Genomic DNA, 20,865 nt, shown 5'->3' with positions numbered 1-20,865 from the left:
GGATTAGCTCCTTGAGAAGTATTTTCAGACCTGAAATTATATGGCCATTGATCTTTTTAAAAGAGTATTTCCAAATTACCTTTCTGAAAGCGTTACATCAATTCATCCTGCCATCAACAATGTCAATAGTTGCCATCTCAAGGCTTGTCTCTGACACTTAATGTGGGTTTGTGTTTTGTTTGTTTTTCTTCTAATTTTTTTTATTAGTGAATTATAGTTTTACGTAATAGTGGGATTCATTTTGACATAGTCATAAATACACCATTTCGGTCTTCAATACTTCCTTTTTTCATCTCCTCCTGATCCTTTTCCTCTACTCTACTGGTCTTCCTTGTACATATGTATTTATTTTTATTGGTGCGTTATAGTTGTATGTAAAATTGGAAGGTATCATGATATAGTCATACATGCATATAGCATAATTTGGTTAGGTTTGTGAAAATATTGAATGCTTCATGAATTTGCATGTTATCCTCTCAGGGGCCATGCTAATTTTCTCTGTAACATCCCAATTTTAGTATATGTGCTACCAAAGTGAGAACTCTGTATTAATGTTTTACTAATTTAATATGAGAAAGTGGTATGGCATTATTCAAATGTAACTATTTAATCGGATTTCTCTCCTGACTAGAGAGCTGGGAAGGATTCTCTGACATCGACCCTGTGCCAGGACAGAAAGTCAAAATGCCTGTGTACATGGTAAGGCAGACACTTGCACACTGAGTCAGTAATGGGTGGAAATTGGTTCAAGCATTCTGAAAAGCGATTTATCAAGACACACAAAATACTATAAAAATATCTTCTCATCTCTGTCTGGAAATTAACTTTCAGTGAATCTCATCTGAAATGTACAGCATTATTTACAGTATTAAAAATTTGAAAAACCCAGGTGTCCAACAGAAAGAGTATTATTCAGTGAGCCATGATACTGACACAGAAAGAAAACTAAGAAAGTTACTTGTCATCCTTGGAAAGAATATTTTAATGACATAGTAAATGGGGGAGGGAGAAAATTAAGATAACATTCTAGGTGTAATATGATCTCCATATGTAGAACATGTTCAAAGGAAAGTTTAGAAAGCAGTATGTCAAAATAGTAATAAAAAGTTGCCAGAGTGGTAAGCTTATGATTCATATTTATCCTGCCTTTTAACATTTTCTAAATTACTCAAAATGCCAATCAATTTTATCAACAATCAAGAAGTACAAAAAAAAGAGAGAGAAAAGACCCTTCAGTATCAAAATACCAATATACTTCTATGGAATTGGAAGCAAACAACATTAGAGTCAGTCTAAGCTTAGCACTTCCTCGCCCTCCATCAACCTTGATTCCACTGTGTTAACTGTTGCTTCTCTAGCACCTCCACTTGGCATAAGCCTCTTTAGGAACGCAGATGCTCTCTTCCTCGTTTGTAGTTTCTATCTCCTACTCAATCCAGTGTCTAATAAAGTTGCTCACAAAGAAATTAATGTTTACTTTTCATTTATTTATTTATACATTCAATCAATCATTTAGAAACACTTATTTACTAACACATGGTGTCCCAGGCACTGTAATCCAGGGAAACAAATATAAACAAAGTAGGATTTCTCCCCTTCGAGAGTTTGAGTAAAATCTAAAGGGAGTACTAATCAGTTTCAGGAAGGAGATGATAGCAAAGAGTCATTTCTTCAGTCAGCCACAGCTGTAGTTACTAGAATGTCAGGTTCCATCTCCTACCCCTTGGTATTAGAAGACTACCACAAATACCCTTTGATAATCTTATTCATACCTGCATCACCCCTCCTGCTGCTGAGGCTGGGGCACTGCTGTTGGATACTCCAGTATCCCCTAACACTGCCTTCTCTATCATGTCCATAGCCTTGCACCCCACTTCTAGGCTTGGTCTCTGCAACAAGCCAAAACTGTGACGTTTCCACTAGATGCTATTTCTTTACTCTGCGTCTCTCCTTGTGTTTTCTTTTCTTTCTTTCTTTCTTTTTTTTTTTTTCATTTTATCCCACAAACCCAGGAAAACCTAGAACCCTAGAAATTTGTGGAGTTGCTCACCGTCTGCCTTCAGGCTTTGAATCATCCTTTCTAAGTCTGTGTCCTCCATGGAAGTGGAGAATTTATTCACAAAGCTTTGTCCCACCAGGCAGTGAGATCTTCTTCCTATCTTCCATCTCTCCTCTATTGAAGCAATTTCTCTCTGCCTCTCTCTTCTACTCTCAAAAGACGCCCATTTGAGAGAATGCCTATTTCTATCCCTCTGTGGTCACATTTCAGGGAAACCCGTCATATAGAGGCGGGAAACCTCCAACATAAGTGATGGAAATGAGGAGTCTCAAGAGTAAAGGAGGAGCATGGCAGGATGTCCCCTGGAAAGAAAAGTCTCCATAGTAATTTTTTTTTTCAATTAGCTTATTCCCATCTGCCTGCTCCTTTTAATTTAACATAAAGCCCAACAAATGTGTTCCTCCATAAACACAGACTCTCAGTTACACCAACAGGAAAATTAAAATATATAACCTCATCTGTTTTGATTTGAGTTCTTTTCTTCCCCTTTTCCCCCCTCCAACTTTATAGATTCCTAAGATTCTGGATGAGAAAGAGCTTCAAAGCCAATAAGGTGCCTCATTATATCACTGAAATTCTTCTGCAACATCTCACCAAATTGTCCTTCGACTTTTGTTTGTACACTTCCTGAAGGGGGACCTCATCACTTTATTGGTCAGCCTATTCTATCATTCATAGCTTAAATGTTAGAATGTTTTTATTCCCAGTAGTAATAGTTGTTTCTCCTGATGCTTTCTTGGCCCCAATTCAAGCTTTCAACATGACACCATACAAATCTAATTCTTCATTCATATGGAATTCCTTCCAATGTTTCCATTCTTCCAATTTGTGCTTCATTCCTTGTCTTATTTTTTTAAACTCTCTTATTAGAACACTGTGGAAACAAAATAAAATAAAAATACACATAATCTAATTTTCTTAGCATTCTTAGGAGATAGCAGAAATAAGTTTTTGTAGATAAATTCATTCATTTTGTGTAATAAACATTTACCAACTATTCTCATTATTTTGGGCCTCTTGCAAAAATCTAGGGATGCCAGTGAATGAGGTTGACTTTTTGTACTCAGAAGGCTCGCAATCTTGTGGTTAAGAGTATGTATCCTAGGGCTGGGGTTGTAGCTCAGTGGTAGAGTGCTTGCCTCACACAGGTGAGGCACTGGGTTCAATCTTTAGCACCACATAAAAAACAAACAAAATAAAGTTACTGTGTCCATCTAAATATATATATATATATATATATATATATATATATATATATATACACACACAAAAAAAAAAAAAAAAAACAGTATGTATTCCAGCATTAGAGCCTACGGTTTTAATTCCTGGTAGTCACCTGGTCTTCAATTTATCAAGTGAAATTTAAATAATAATAGTACCAGTTGGCCAGATTGTGAGAATTAAATTAGACAATCCATGTAGAGTTCATTAAAAGGTTGATAAATGCTGGCCATCATATTTTGGGAGGGGTTCTGTGAGAAAGAGAGAGGTCCGTTTCAAGGCAGTGGGTAGATTGGGCAAAAAGAGAATGTGCTCTGGCAGCACAAAGGGGCCATCTAACCAAGACCTGGTGAAGGACAGGAAGACCAAGTGGCATTTAGCTAAATCTAAAAAGATGGAGGAATTTGGTGAGTGAAGATATTACAGGAAGATATATCAGCCTATGCAAATGTGTGGATCTGTAGGAGCCCATAGAGATTCAGAGAACTACAAAATACCTAGACAGTTGGAGCACATATGACTGCGGCAACAGAGGAAATGAAGTTGTTTCCAGAGGTCATAAAACTGAAAATCTTGTAAGCCAGGCTAGGAGATGAACTCTGCCCTATGGTCATGAGAAGCCAAGGACAGATTTCATGTGAAATAATCACGTCTGCCATTTCAGATCACTCTGGAAGATGGTGAACTGGAGAGAGGCAGCCCGGGAGGAACAAGGGATCTCTCAGCAGGCAGGTTAGGCTCACTCTTAGGTTGCCAATAATGCAGGGGTAAATGAGCAAGTGTCAACTGCATGATTTATCCAGAATTTTACAAGCAGTGAAATGGAGAAGAAAGTCCTTTCATTTCATTATTAGTATATTCATAAGCTTTGTGTTTTATAGTTTGGTATTATTTTGGTTTTGATTTATAGATAGCAACAAGAAGGCTGCAGCACACAAAGCACTTAAAGGGCTTAATCCAGCTGCGAGTTGAAGGAAAAAAAAATTGTTAGAACAAATGAGAAATAAAAAGGACCAGAATTAAGGCAACAGCACTGAAGATAAAGAGAACTGGCAAGATTCAAGGAGATTACATTCACAGTTGAATTCTTTTTTTTTTTTTTTTTAAAGGGCACCAAAGAGACTGTTGTTGTTTTTTCAGTCCAAAGTGTCTCCCTGACAGTGACAGTGCATGACAGCCTAATTGCCCTGAATAAATTAACTTCCAATGTCACAAATGTTTTCTACACGCGACTTCATAAATTTCCAAAAATTAGTTGACCAAGATATTCTCTAAATCCTAATTTATTCATTTTTATTCATTTACTTAACAAATATTATTAAACTTTACCATGAACTGAAAAATGTGTTAGGTCTTGGATATCCAGGGAATAAGAGAAATATTCCCTGGTCTTAAGAAGTTTACAGCTCAGCAAAGTGAATGGATGTTGGAAAATAAAAACAAAAACAAAATTCATCATTTTAAGCATATTTTGGCTTGGCGGAGCGGGTGGCAGTTCTGGGGATTGAACTCAGGGACACTCAACCACTGAGCCACATCCCCATCCCTATTTTGTATTTTATTTAGACACAGGGTCTCATGAAGTTGCTTAGTGCCTTGCTTTTGCTGAGGCTGGCTTTGAATTTGCAACCCTCTTGCCTCAGCCTCCCAAGTCTCTGGGATTACAGGCATGTGCCACCACATGTGGCTTTAAGCATATATATATATATATATATATATATATATATATATATATATATATATTTTTTTTTTTTTTTTTTTTTTAATAGAAACTACCTTTTTTGACACTTCTTCCAAAAAATTTTTCATGTTGTATGAACATTATGTTGGTTGATCACCACCTTTTTACAAGTCCAGTGGACAGTCTTAGTAACTTACTTGAAATCTCAGCAGCATTCAATACTTTTTTCTTCTAGAATTTTCTTTTCCTTAGCTTCTGTGATAGCACAATCTCCTTTTCACTCTTTTGCTTCTGCTTCTTAGTTTCCTTCATGTTGGGGTCCTTTGAATCTTTCTCTTATGTTCTATTTTCCTAAGTGAGCTCATTCATTCACAGGCTTTGCGTGTCCTCTGACTTGAATCTTCCAGACTCAAATTTTCAGCCCCAATTTCTTGTAAGCTACAGATTCACATGACTCAATCAATTACTTAATACATCTGCTGTGATGCCTCATGAGCATCTTAGCTATGACATGTCCAAGACCCAATTATTGGGGTCCCAATTCTTCCTTTCCCCAAATGTGCCTCTTTTCCAGTGTTCTCCGTCTCGTTACCTGGAATAATCTACCCACTTGCTCAAGACAAACCTCAGTGTTATCCCTGACATTTACTTCTCCTCCACAAGCTCTGATTCCTCTCTTTACCTCTTCACTTCTCCTCGCTTCTCCTGGCCCCACCTCAGTCTAAGGCACTATCACCTCTTACCTCAGCTGCTGAGCTATCTTCCATCTTCCAAACCTCGGTCTTCAGAGTTACTCCTGTTTCCTCTCCAATGATTTTCAACACAATGATCATATTTTTAATGTACCCTCCCACCAATCATGCGATTCCTTGTTTTGGATATAATGTAAATTTAGCCTGATTTTCAAGACCTAGTATAAACAGACACGAGCCAGCTCTGGTGTCTTTATGAGACACACACATTGTCCATGTAGAATATTTCAGTTCCTTAAATATGCTATGACCCGCCACTCCGTGGGGACCTTGTCCTTGGTCTTTCTACTTCATGTGCAAATCCCTAATGTTTGCCATTTCATGTCTATTCCATCCCTCTCCAAGAGAGCGTCTATTTTCTTGTTTATTTATTGCCTCTCTCTTTGTACTAAAATGTAAGATCCATGCAGCAGGGACTTGACTGTTTACTCATTGTTATGTACTCAGCATTTAGAAGAGTCTCTGGCACATAGTATTAAGTCAAGGATATGTGTTTAATGATTAATTAGCTAATCCTCAGACTGCTGATTTGATTAGTTCTTTTTTTTTTTTTTAATTGTACCATAGACTCTTGTACCACCCATTTCTTTAGCATCCATCAGAGTTGTCATTCCACATTTACTCATGATGATCATAGTCCTTATGACTAAGCAGGATTTTGAGGGTTGAATAAGATGTCCAGTCATCTGGCCATTTCTACCTCTCAATTATTTACTAAAAATAGAAAATAGGGGTAAGGGTCAGAAGGATCCTCTTTTAGGTTCTGTTGAGCTGTGTAATTCTAGGTCTAGATCATTGAGGAGTCAAAAAGCAATAGGTAGTTAATTGCTGAGGAGTGTCAAAGGACAGAGGAATGAGCTGTGTTCTAGGAATAAGGTGTTGGATTATGAGTGAAGTTAGCTGTATGACATTTGCCTTTCTGTGTTATAGTGGAAAATAACACCTTGCTGTGATGGGAAGTAGAATCTCAGACTTTATCTACTTTTTAGATATGTTTTATCCATCTAAAATTTAAGCAATTGCAATTTGCTATTTGCCACTGAACCAGACATTAGGCTAAAAATGAGAGATTGAAAAAAATCCATAAAATCAAGTACCGATCCTGAGGTGTTTACGTTTCAGTATAGGTATCATATAAGTAGATATGTAACTCAATAGTCAGTATTTTAAGGACAAGATAGAAATGTGGGAGCTACTCTGCACAGAGACACGTAACTGTGCCATTTCTATGTTGCCCTTAGCCATCATTTCATTGTGTGCTTCTGTCTATACATACAGACTCACAAAATCTGGGATCTGACTAGGGCTTTTAGAGATCATCTGTCCAACAGATTTGAATCTGGAACCCCGCTGCCAAGCCCTAGCCAACTGGTTCCTATACACAGGTACACAAACTCACCGTCGCTGTTCTGCACGGCAGACAGCTCTCTGGGCATGCAGACATCGGCAATTGCCCGTGGTTTTATTTCCCCAGGTACCTAGTGTAACACAGCCACTGCCTGACAGATCTAATCACAGGCAGGGTCTCTTTCGCAGTCACCCCAGAGTAAAAGCTCAGCGTGTTCCCAAGGAAATGACTGAAACATACAAATCAATTGCCCTTTTCTTCTCTTTTTTTTTTGACCCCATTTTGAATGCAAGTATGAGGTTTGATAACAGTACCAGGAGAGGAGGTGGATTTCATACGTCCAGGGACTCATCAAAAGGAAAAAGACTGCACAAAGATAGAAGTGTTCAGCCTTGTGCCAGCCTCAAAGATTACCACAGTCGCTCCTGAGAATAGCCAGGAACCCAATCAAATTCTCAAATGTCAGTGTCAGAGTGGTAAAAAAAAAAAAAAAACCCTCCTCCTGTACCCACCCCACACTGCCTTCTGGACATTTCATCACCACATTCATCCTTGCTGTTCCTTGCCCATGCCCCTAATTACCAACCTCTGGGCCTCTATATATACTTATCCCCCACCTGAGACATCATATAGCAATACCATGTAACTTCAGAGGCTCTTCATGGACAGCTCAAATGCCTTCTCAAGTATGAAAATTCACCTGGATGATCTCTTCTAAAATTTCCACACCACTCCCAACGTAATTTAATATGATCCTCATCTACGTTTGCCTTGCGTGATGGTCATCTATGTTCATGTCTCGTGTTATCTGCTGGGCTGGGAGCTCCTTGAGGGCAGGGTCAGCCTTTGTATCTCTCCTAGCATGGTCTAGGGCTGGGCATACAGACAGCACTGGATTAACATTTGTTAATTAAGTAAGTGAAGTGGAACTGGAACTCACAGATATAAGTGACCTAATTTTTTGGCCTTTGGGGATGAAATTTAATCATGAAAAGAATTTGAGGAAGACCTACTTGTTTCAGAAAGAGGTTGGTTAGAAAGGGGCCATATTGGAGGCTTCCTGTTTTCTTGCCAGGAAGCAAATTGTTATTCCAAGTAGGCTGGTCCCAAAGGCCTGTCTTCCCTGCATGCGGGGTCAAGCAGTGTTGTGCAGAGGCTGGGACAAGCTCATGCTACAGAGGCAGATGTATCTGTTTGAAATTCTGAGTCCTGTGTTAACAGCTATGTGGCCTTGGGAAATTCACCTCTCTATTAAGCAGGAGCAGCAGCCTCTACCACTGGGGAATACCAGAAAGGATAGATACGTAGACTGCCTTGAACAGCCTCTTGCATCTTGTTTAGAATACAATTTATATTTCATATGTAGAAATTTTATTAAAGAAAATAATGTCATGTCTTCCATTTTCTGAATTCCTGATTACCTATATAAATATGCTTTAGTTTCCATGTTCATATGTGGTCTTGGTGTGAGCTATTTTCACATCTGAATACACAAATTAAATGTGTATATGTGTGTATATCTTGTGGCCCTTAGCTGGACCAGGGTAGGAATTCTTTCCCAATTCAGGTCCTTTCAAATAGAAAATCGGAGCTGGAGTGCTGGAACACTGAGTCCATGGATTGTAAGTAGCATAGACATCAAGTTATAAGGAGCCAGGTCATACAGAAGGAGGCTCTATGGTTGATCAAAGCCACCACATATGACCTGACTATGGTCAAGCTATTTCGTCTCTTTTTTTTTTTTTTAAATAGAGAGAGGGGGAGAGAGAGAGAGAGAGAGAGAGAGAGAGAGAGAGAGAGAGAGAGAGAGAGAAAGAGAGAGAGAATTTTAATATTTATTTTTCAGTTTTTGGCGGACACAACATCTTTGTTTGTATGTGGTGCTGAGGATCGAACCCGGGCCGCACGCACGCCAGGCGAGCGCGCTACTGCTTGAGCCACATCCCCAGCCCTATTTCGTCTCTTTAACATGCTCTCTACTCACAGTCAGGACCTTCGCTCCAGCTCTCATAACTTCTCACCTGGACAACTGACTCAATCAGTCGAATCTCTTTCTTCATTTTTATCTCATCCCTCTCCATCAGCTTCTTGGCAGCAAGAATGGATGATCCTTCCAGAATCAAATCTTGTAAGATCTCTCCCTGGTCTATACTCCTTCAGTGATTCCCATTTACCTACAGAATTCATTTCAAGCTCTTCCAGAGAAATACAAGGATAGAAACAGGTAGATACAAACAGCCATGAGGTGTGGCAGCAGAGATATAAGGGACCCATCTCAGTCTCATCTCTGGCGGTGTAGACTGTTCTCATTGTCAAATCGTGGTCCGTTTGTCAGCCTCTCAGTATCTCAGAGACGCCACATTCAATTTTCTTTTGCTTTTCCCTTTCTTTCTCTCTCCCTCTCTCTCTCTCTGTCTTTGGTGGGGGACATGTCTGGGAACGTAAGGTCCATCCCATTCCAACAATAAATATACGATTAGCACACTTATTGGCATACCATCATAGTCTTGTTTTATAAAATTGCCTTGTCATATTTATAAATAAGATCAGCTTTTATTCTCAATTAATAAGATCCACTTTCATTACTGATTTGGATGATAAAGTATATGGTCACATTTTGATGACATGTGAGTACACAAAGAGTTTCAAAAAACTCAGAATTGCCACAGATAACCCTCACCATTCTATTTTCAAACATTTATTTTGTTGTAGTAAAGAATTTAGTTTTTTCTTTCACGCCTACTCTTTAAGAAAATGAAATTCTTTACTTTATCCAGGCTCCTACTCTGTTATTGCCCCCCACCCCACATGACCAAAGAAGTTGTGTAGACCTTTTTTAGAAAAATCATGCTTCGGTTATTTCTCTGGTTCAACCAACCTGGACAACTGAATAGTGGAGTAAGTTTTCAAGGTCACATCTCGTTTCATTTCAGTTTTATCTTAAAAGATGATATTCACACCACTATTTATAAAATACGATTTATCAATTTTCTACCTCATTGAACATACTGAAATTCAAGAGGTTTTGGGGGTGATGCAATCTCAGGAGAATTATATTAGAGTGACTGACATATTCAAGAGTGTACTGCGGTCTTGGTGTGAGCTATTTTCACATTTGAGCACACAAATTAAATGTGTATATGTATGTGCATATTATTTTACACATATACAAACTTGTTTTTAAATTTACACATCATTTTAAGTGTTAATTTATTTCACCACTTTGTAAATAAAAATTTTAACCCAAATTCTTTTAATTTAAAGATTGAGAGCTGGGCATGGTGGCACATACCTGTAATCCCAGCCACTTATGAGGCTGAGGCAGGAGGATTGCAAGTTTAAAGCCAGCCTCAGCAAAAGTGAGGCACTAAATCAACTCAGTGAAACCCTGTCTCTAAATAAAATATAAAATGGGGTTGGGGATGTGGCTCAGTGGTTGAGTGCCCCTGAGTTAAATCCCCAGTACCCCCCCCCCCAAATATATATGTGATATTGAATTTGCTTCAATTTTTAATCTTTTTTTTAACTGTTTTTGTTTATTTGTTTCCTTTTTTTTGTACAAGGGATCAAACCCAGGGGTGCTGGAACTGTATTTCTGAGCACATTTAATAATGCATGTTTTTTCAGCATGGCTGCCTCTTTTTTACCTCAACTACATTTGGTCATATCTCAAGTTCTTTCCTATTACTCGTATTTCATCTTTCAAGATGATCTTGATATTTAACTCACAAGAAGTATTCAGCGTATTATATGATATCTATCATCTATCTGTCTGTCTGTCTGTCTCTATCTATCTTGTTCTTATTGGTCCCATCCAAATTACTGCTTCTGAGTTCGAAAAGTTCAGGCAATTGCCAAACAAAATTTGCAGGTATAAAAAATTAATGACAAGCTATGTATTGGTGCAGTGATGGTTCAAATTCTTCGTACATAAGAAATCTGTATGCTTAGGCATCTTGGAACCAAAAGAGTATACAACAAATCTCTCATTTTAAGAAACATTTAAGGCCAGACCTTTTCAGCTAGCTTCTGGAATTAAAAATTGGTCCACTAGTTGTGGTTGGTTAGTATTACATTTTCCCCTCTGAAGTATATAATGAGGAATCTTGGGGCAAGGTCATGGCTTTCATGGTGTTTAGTGATTTGGGGTTATTTCTGAGTTTTGCACATTTTGTAAAGGTTCACCTCTTTTAAGATTATGCCTAAGATTTTCTGTTTTTAGCCACTGATATGTGTTTTGAAATTTAAGATCATTATATCCTAAATAAAAAATAAGTCCCAGGATAACAAACACAAGCACACACCCAAGAATCATCTACATTTTTGTATTGTTAGGGAATTCACCGATAGGAAATAAAACTAAGCATGTAATGTTTTGTAAATCCTATGCTAATAAACAAAGCATGTGACCAAATGCAATTTGTAAGATAAAATAGTTGCTTGATTTTACTTTTGTGTGGTGTGTCATCAAAATATTTGGAATAAAAACTTAAGTTTTTACTTCTGTAAAATTTATATTTGCAAAATGATAGATATCAACTAAGCAGCTCCCCTGATCCTTCGTCATACACTGTTAACAATATCTGCCACCCAGAACAGAAAAAAAAAAAAAAATCTGCCACCCAGTCTGAAAAATAAAGATTTAGCATGGCTTACAAAGACTTGGCTCTGCTTTTCACTTCCCCTTTCATTGCTCATCCTGTATTTCTCACCTTGATTTCTGGCTCCAGTTGTCTGAGGTTTTGTCATTGTAGTGAAGTCCAAGGCAGGAGGGTCCAAGAGTATGATCTGTCAAGCCAGACTGCCTGGGTGAGAATCTGAGGCATGCTGCATTCTTCATCTTGGACAAGTTACTTAACATCTCTGAGCCTGGGGGTCTTCAGCTATGAGATGAGGATAATAATTATATACCTCATGGGGTTACTGTGAGGATTAAGTGATAGCACATACTGGATGCTTAGAACATGATTATATAAGAGTTATTTACTAATTCCTCTAATGATCTAAATGATCCGCTATTCTTGGTTGTGATCTCTTCGGAGATGCCAACTCCCAGGTCAACTGGGACTCCCAGGTTGTCCCCTGAGTATAGCCCATCACTATCACTTTAAGCTATAACTGTCAGTTCATTCATTTATCCTAGAAGATTATGGACAACTTGATATCAGACTGAGTTCTCTTTACCCTTTCCTTGCTAGTGTGTAGCCCAGAGGTATACAGGTTCTACAAACTCATCAAGTGAAAATCAAACTAATATATATTAGAAACAGCAAGGAGAGCCACAGAGAAAAATGATATTCCTTTGGAATAACACTAGATACAAGATGAATTTTCAAAATTACCATTTCCTTTCTTTCTGCTATTGCACAAAATGGGGTGCTTAGAAAGATTTATTCTTTCTTCCTTGGCTACAGGCCTTGGCCACATGGAATTCACCCGTGTCCACCCAGTCTTCTGGAGGTGCACCCTTGCCTGTGACCTTCTGTGGTTATGGCTGTCCCTCCTGGGATTTGGCTACACTTTCCACTTCACCCTGCCCTCTTCAGGGTGGTAGCACCTTCCCTGAGTTCTGAGGGCTCCTGCTGATAGAGAGACAACTGGCTTCTAATTTTATTGGACTGAGGTAGTTCTGTCAATATTTTGGGCGTAGGACCTATAAGCAGAATGGAGAAGCCTTTATGAGCCAGTTAAGTTAGATTATCCCACTGGGGACTACAAACTTCCTGTAGCTATGTGAGTCACCTCTTACGAATCTTGACTTCTTGGGGAAAAGGAGATAGGATTTGAGGTGCTCCCTGCCCCCTGCTTTAACTGATAATGTGGCACAGTAGCAGGAACCTTATCCCTCTAAAATGCTGTTCCTCTCAAATGCTGGGATTCTGCATGAACAGGTATTTCTGAGAAACTCAGCTTTGGCTGGAAGGCCTGGGCGGGGAGGCATGGAGTTTCCTAACAGCCAATAAACAAGGGAGGCTCTGAGGATCTACTCTGATTCCCACAAGCCAGGGAGGTGTGAAGGGCAATTCTCATGCCTGATAGCTCCTCTTTCCATTTCAGAGGAATCAAAGAGTCTCACTATTGTACTCAAGACCAATTTGTTTCTTGAAAAGGGGGCCAAACATGTTAGGGAATTGGGCCAAACCCTCAGCTTTGATGGCTCTGTTTTCTGTTTCTTCAGTCAGGATCTTGGTGTCTAAATGTACTCCTTTTCATGCTGGGGACTTTGTGAGAAGGTAGGAATGCTGATGGCATAGGCTTGGTAGCTTTGTGTCTATTTGTGCATTCACCTTCAGCCAAACAACCCCCTGGCATTCATTTTCCTTAACATAACCTGCATTCTCAAGGGGATGGGGGCAGAAGACCTGGCAAAAGAGGCAGAACAATTGGCGGGGGTGCAGATGGGCAGGTGTCCATTAGCCTGAACCTGTCCTTAGAATATACTGAGAAGAAATCACCCCTTCTTCCTACCAGGAAGTGCTCTGCTCTCTTGAGACTGGGAAATACTTGGAAACATTTTCTCAGTCCACTCTTGGACAGGGTGATTCAAGTTGGGCTTTCCTCCTCCTCCCAAAATAGATGGGAGAGAGAATGGCTGTCTTAGGGACGATCTAGCAGCTTTTGCAAGTTTTATGAGATTACGTGAAAGCTCCTGCCTCAGTATCAAAAGCCTTGAACTACCAGGCTCTTTGCTTTCAGCATTCTCTGTATCAGGTGTCCAGGGAGCCAGATGTCAGAGCTAAGTAGACGGAGATGTTTTCATGAAACAGCTGACCACTGTCCCCGGGTAACACAGCCACTGTCACTGTAGAGAAGATCACTTGAATGTTAAACTTGATGTTTTCACAGGTCGAACTCGATACTCTACCTTTTCTAATACAGGTGTTTCAGACTCAGCATGTCCATGTGCAAAAAATTCAGGGCCTAGCTCAGAGCTGGTAGATAATAAGAAATCAGAAAATATTAGTGAATTGAGCTGAATTGGTGCTTTTTTTCCTGTTAGAATGTTGAATATAAAAGACAGACAAAAGTGGTTTCAGAGTCTTTGCAATGTTCCAAGATGTATCTTTGCACATAATCAATTTCAAGGCTAGGTTGGAGAATGCGCTAATTGAAATTTTGTACTCTTAATCTGCTTTATAACTTGAGTAAGAATAAAGAAACCTCAATAGATCTCCCAAACCTGCTGTATAAGTTATCCTTTCTGAACCTCTGTGAGGTTCAAATGAGATAATATATGTGAAATCCTTTTGTAAACTATAAGCCACTATAAAATCAAGACAATAGCATAGTTATTATTATTATTATTATTATTATTATTATTATTATTATTAAAGTAATTAATGAATGATGGATGCATTAACAGAAATAATTCCTTTAAAAACTAGCGGTAGTAAAAAAATCAAATTCCCATATATTCTGATCAACTTGAATCAAATCACAATTTAAATGTACATTAGTACATGACTAAGGTTCATAATATTTCAATATCTTCCTATATTTTAAAAAACAAGCACAAATGGGATAGTGTACCATTAGACACAGAATGAGCTTAGGATTTATAGTTGAAAGTTAGCATATTGCAGGAAAAGTCCTGTGTTAGTTTTCTGTCACTATAACAAAATACCTGAGATAATCAACTTAAAGAGAAATAGTTTATTTTGGCTCACAGTTTGGGAGGTTCCAGGACAGATCATATGGCCCTATTCTCTTGACCTGTGGAGAGGCAGTACATCATGGAAGGAGTGTGTGGTGAATCAAAACTGCTTGTATTACCAGCTGGGGAGCAGAAAAGTGAGGAGGGTCTAGGGTCACACAATCCTCTTCAAGGGCACATTCCCAATGATCTAAAGACCTCCCTCTAGGTCCCATTTCTTAAAACACCTACTGCCTCCCAATAGCACCACCCTGGTACAAGCCTTTGGGGGACATTCAAGATCCAAACTATAGCAACTAGCCAGGTCTCAATTCAACTGGAAAGGTGTCTTACAATTCCTGTTCTCCATTGCTGTCACTGGGACCCCATGGCCCCTGTCTCCATTTATCTCCTGCTTATCTGCTCTATTACCCCTTTAGTGAATAGGATTCCACTGCAGGTTTGGGTTCCCATAGCCTTTGTTTATGTCCCTATGGCATTAAATCTGGTGCCATCTGTACATTACTATTCCTCAACTCAGTCGAAAGGACATATCCCTGGGAGACACATTTTGACAGGCTCAGCCCAGGTCAGGTGGATACCAATCCAAAGGACGGTGGCTGTGGGTAAGAGGACATGTGATAACTAGGACTGTGTCTTCTGTGCTGTGGGCAGGGCAATGTCTTTAAGAAGAGGGTGAGTGGGGCTGGGGGAAATAGAGAGTCCTCAAGAACCCCACTGGCAGCACCACTGGCCTTTCCATCTTGTGAGCCCCATTGCCTACATCACAGTTGAGTGCTTCATTATTTTTCTGCTTCCCACTGGATGCTAGGTCCTCAAAACAGGACACATGGTTGGTCTTATTCTGTAATCCCCCAAACAGTCAGAACCTTGCTGGACACATTGTAGGCACTCAGTGAAGCCTTGTTGATTGATGTGATTGACATGCATCTAGCACATCACAGTATATAGAGCACATGTGTCTATGCCAATCTGTTTGACCCCATGAAAATCATCAACTATGATTACATTTGCTTTAAAAATTAGGCAAAATCAAGGCACAAGGATAGTAAGTGGCAGAACCTGCATTAGTTTTACACGTGAAATATCCTAGGAGTCTTTATAATATCTACATGGATGGAGGAGGCAACTGGATCGTCATTCTAGAGATAAGAGTGGCCTAGAAATAAGCATTCGAACCTCGTATACATACAGATTACACATACAAAAACAAAAACAGTGAATGAGATGTCCTGGAATCTATGTAGAGTGGGAATAGAAGATTACCTAGGACAGAGGCCTGAGAAGTACCAACATTTAAGGATGAGCAGAGAAAAAGAGTCTGTAAGGAGACATAAAAGAAGCTTCCCAAGAAGGAGGAAAAACCAGATGGGTATTATTTTGTGATGGGAAGAAAACTTCTCAAAAAACGGAGTGAGCCACAGGGTCAAATGCTTCTGAGAAGACAGTGAGATAAGAACTAGAAAATTCCCTCGGCAATTGTAACAGGGAGATCATCCCTGGTTCTGACCAGCACAGTATGAGGGTTTTGGTAGAGATACAGACCAAAAGTCAAATGGAACAGAGAGGGAGTGGGTGGTGAAGAGCCAGGGACAGTGAGTTCCTTCAAGTCTTTAATGAAGTTTGGCAATAAAGTGGCGGAAAAGATGCACCTCTAAGTTGAGGTTCAGAGAATATTTATCCTATTTTAAAGTCGGGAGAAAGTGAACCTAGTTAAAGCCTGAAGGATCCAGAAAAGAAAAAGCAATTGGAGGAGGTTTGAGGGAGGGTGTGTGGGTGGCACAAAGTCCTGAGGAGCAGAAGAGAGGAATATGAGGAACTGAGGGAGAATGGGTGTGGGTGCTGGTAAGTGACAGTCACCGAGGAATTGCTGTTCTTTTTCTCTCTGTATAAATGAGAAGCAAGGAAATCCTTAAGAGTAAGGACATTGGTGGCTCAGCAGTGCAGAGATGATTTGTTTTTTCTTATGAAAGTGCCCATTGTACCCACTTGAATCAAAGTGTGAAATATGATATATCAAGAACTATGTAATGTTTTGAACAACCAACAATAAAAAATTTAAAAAAAAAAAAGAAAGTGCCCATTGACATCACTGTGTCTAATGCCCAGTTGCTTCTTGTCATTCATTTCACATTCACAGGAACTTATTCATTCATTCATTCATTCATTCATTCAATAATCGTCAACTATGCATCAGGTCATGGAGAATGCACTGGTGACACAGAGGCAAAAGCACATTGGATAAGCAAAGGATGACTGAGGCTGCAGAGAAAGGTAAGTTGTACTTGACCCATCATAGGCTAAATCTAGTAGCTTTGTATCTGAAACCATCACTTTAACAAAGTGAGCCATAAAGCTATGTCTTTATTTATTTATTTATTTTACTTTAAAAAAAAATATTTGCTTATTTATTTTAATTAGGTATATATGACAGCAGAATGCATTTTGATTCACTGTACACCAGTGGAGCACAACTTTTCATTTCTCTGGTTGTACATGATGTAGCGTCACACCATATGTGCAGTCATACATGTACCTAGGGTAATGATGTCTATCTCATTCCACCATCTTTCCTGCCCTCATACTCCCTCCCCTCTTCTCCCTCCCCTTTGCCCAACAACAGTTCTCCATTCTTCCCATTCCCCTCCCATTACAGATCAGCATCCACTTACCAGAGAGAACATTTGGCCTTTGGTAATAGCTATGTCTTGATTAGTCTGATTATCAGGATATAGACACATTTTATGAACCATAGTATTGTAATCTTCCCCTCTTCACTCCTTAAGAGCCCAGATCTTTTTCTTATAGAATGTGGCTAAATTCGAATTTCTGGCACATCTCCTGTGACCTCTCTGAAAGCGAATGCTAACTGCCCCCCAAATGTTCCTCTCCCTTTCTGGGATGGTAAGAGAATCTATCTAGATCTGTGCCTATCTCAAGAGAAGAATCCCCTCCAGTCCTTTTCAAGATTAGGTACAGCCCATAAGACTGAATTCTAGTCTGTGAAATGGGAAGGCAGGTGATGTAGGTCATTTCCAGGTTAGTCCCTGAAGGGAAGGGGCTTCACAGCCTTTTCTAGTTTCCCTCCTGCTGACTGGAGTGAGCACAAGGTAGTTGGGAGCGCATTTGGATTCTGTAGGAGAAGGGGGGATGGAGCAATCCCATCCAAAGGGCCTGTATATCTTCATTAAGGTCTTTGTTCTTGACTCAGGACTTAGAAACAGTTGAACTTCCCGCTGGGTTCAGCAGTGAGCTTAGCCGAGGGGAGCTAGGAAGAGCAGGACCTAAGGAAATGATTGAGCGTCCTTGATGCGAGGTGGGACCATGAATCTTTTAGTCCTACTGGTTGGGAGTTGTTGTAGGAAAGTAAAGGAATTGCACTTGGGGGCTTCACCCCCATGATCTCACTTCTCATAGCAGCCTCATGGAAAGCACTCTGGTATCTCTAGCCTATGGACGGTGGAACTTAAAGGGTAAAGCACCCAGCTGTGGAGCAGCAGAGCTGGGTGCACGTGGCTCAGAGCACTAGGCTCTGCCCTTTCACCAGGAAGCTTCTTCTTGCTCTGATGAGGGCCCCCAGCTGTTAGAAGCTTGCTTTCATCAGCCCTGTGGCTCAGCAGGGGTGAGAACTCAGTCTTCCCTTCCAGACCACAACATCCTGTGGCCATGTGCCCATCACGCCACTGCCTGTGAGCCCCTACAGGAACAGTGGTGATAGGGCTGAGGGAGGGCAGGAGAACAGAACCGCCCCAGGCCAAGATCCCTTTACAATGCAGCCAGGTGCTATAAATTTCTCCAAAGGCTCAGGCCCTCTCCACACATGCACATCTGGAATGCCGCATAACCCCTTGCCTCTCCAACCCCCTCTGCAACGATGACTTCCTGGAGTATTTTAATGACTCACCATTATAAATAATATACTCTACCCTTTCTTAAAAAAAAAAAAAAAAAAAAAAAAAAAAAGCCTGAGGTTTCTGCAAAACCAGCAAATTACTCCGAATCATAATTTCATCGAAAACACTAGGAAAAAAAAAAACACACTTTCATACCCTGAGGTAGGAAAGGTTTGGGAGATTTATGTCTTTCCTTGAACACACAGATTTATAACAGTGGATAATGTACATTCATTTCATCCATATTTATACCTGAATTGATGCGGAGTCTGGTATCCATTACTTTAATCTATGTAACTTGATCATCAGAAATCTGAACCATAATTTTAACACGTATTACAAAGAGTTTCTTTTGGACTTAAAGGAAAATGACGGCAGAGAAGAAAAGCCATTAAGACCCAGCTGCAGTCACTTATTCCTGGGGCACTTCCTTTTGCTATAGGTGTGGGTCCCTCTCCCCACTTCTCATCCATACCTTCCCCAACACACAATCACTCTCTCAATCAGCCACTGGCACTAACTGTGCAAAGACTGGAGAGTACAGAGAAGACAATTCTGGGGGAACTCATGTAAATAAATCCCCAATGTTCTCTCTAATCCAGAGTTCACATGGAGGCAGTGATAATGGGCCAGTAGTAGCCTCTAGTCACTTAGTAGAAGTGAAAAAATGCAGGATCTGATCAAAGCTTCCCTCTGACAGACAGTGGAAATTAAATCCAGATACCAGTTTTCAAACTGCATCGCTGGCACTCAGCACATGGTTCCTGTCCAACTTCTGAGCACCAAACATTGGCTCAAAATTCCAAATGCCTGTCCTGGACTAAAGCCAGGTAGAGGATTTTTGAGAGAATTGGGACTCAGGATTACATTAGGTGGAAGGTGAAGGAAACAAGACCTGGGATCTCACTATAGCAACTGTATATCAGAGAATCTCCATTTCTGGGCCACCATGCCTGGGACTTCTCAAAGTCAATTAAACAGCATGAGGGCAGATCTTTCGGTCTGTTTCACTCACTGGTATGGTTAAGGCTGGTACTTAGTAGGTACTTGATAAATTTTATTGGATAAAACTCCTTCACTATAAATTATTCCAGAGATGCAATAAATTGTTGAGTAGATACTGTGCAATAGTGAAAGATGAAATTAGTAGGTTTTTATGAAATTAGGAGTGCTGTTAAAAGGGAATTTATACACACACACACACACACCACGATTTCTTTATCCTTTCATCTATGGAACGGCATCTAGGTTGGTTCCACAATTTAGCTATGGTGAATTGTGCTGCTATAAACACTGATGTGGCTGTGTCCCCTGTAGTGTGCTGTTTTTAAGGCCTCTGGGTATAGACGGAGGAGAAGGATAGCTAGGTCAAATGGTGGTTCCATTCCAAGCTTTCCAAGGAATCTCCATATTGCTTTCCAGATTGGTTGCACCAATTTGCAGTCCCACCAGCAATGTATGAGTGTGCCTTTTCCCCCACATCCTTGCCAACACATTGTTGCTTGCTTGTATTCAACATTAAAAAAGAATAAAATCATGGCATTGGCAAGTAAATGGATGGAGTTGGAAAATATCATGATAAGTGAAGTAAGCCAATCCCCCCCAAATCAAAGGCCAAATCTGGTAAGTGGATGTTGATTCATAATTGGGATGGGGCATGGAAGGAATGGAGGAACTTTGGATAGGGCAAAAGGAGGAAGGGGAAGGGAGGGGGAAATGGAGGTAGGAAAGATAGTGGAAGGAGATGGACATCCTTACCCTAGGTACATGTATGAAGACATAAATGGTGTGATTCTACTTTATGTACAACCAGAGAAGTGGAAAATTTTGCTCCCTATGTGTACTATGAATTGAAATGCATTCTGCTGTCATGTATAACAAATTAGAATAAATAAATTTAAAAAGGAATAATATGCAGTTATGTCTATTAAAAACTGTAGACTCTTGTATCTTCAAATGCTTTTCCATTCTTTATCATGTGTATTATTGTAGTGTCTTGTATTTTAGAAATACTTCAAGATTTTAAAGCATGATGTTATTCAAGGTTCATAGCAATATTGTGACGTGATTAAAACAAATACCATTTCTATTTCACAGATGCTAAAGTTGAGAATTAGTTTCCATAACCCACCTTTTGCCACCTACCAGCCTTTGAGCATTGCTGTCTTCCCACGTTCTTGCAGATAATCTGTCACGGGGTATGCTCCTGGCAAGAATAAAAGACACAGTGTGTAAAATGGACATTACAGAACTATCT

The 20,865-nt window shown here is 39.8% G+C and overlaps 1 non-coding gene across 1 annotated transcript; it reads right to left on the bottom strand.

Moving 5' to 3' along the window:
- Positions 1–437: 437 nt before the first annotated feature.
- On the bottom strand, positions 438–542 carry LOC114098830 (U6 spliceosomal RNA). The gene has a single exon (XR_003583799.1). It is a non-coding gene; the product is annotated as a U6 spliceosomal RNA (small nuclear RNA).
- Positions 543–20,865: the final 20,323 nt, after the last annotated feature.

The sequence above is a fragment of the Marmota flaviventris genome, chromosome 13, assembly GCF_047511675.1.
Source record: "Marmota flaviventris isolate mMarFla1 chromosome 13, mMarFla1.hap1, whole genome shotgun sequence".
NCBI lineage: Eukaryota > Metazoa > Chordata > Mammalia > Rodentia > Sciuridae > Marmota > Marmota flaviventris.
The sequence above is the reverse complement of the archived record's forward strand: the minus strand, read 5'-3'. Positions and strand labels throughout refer to the sequence as shown.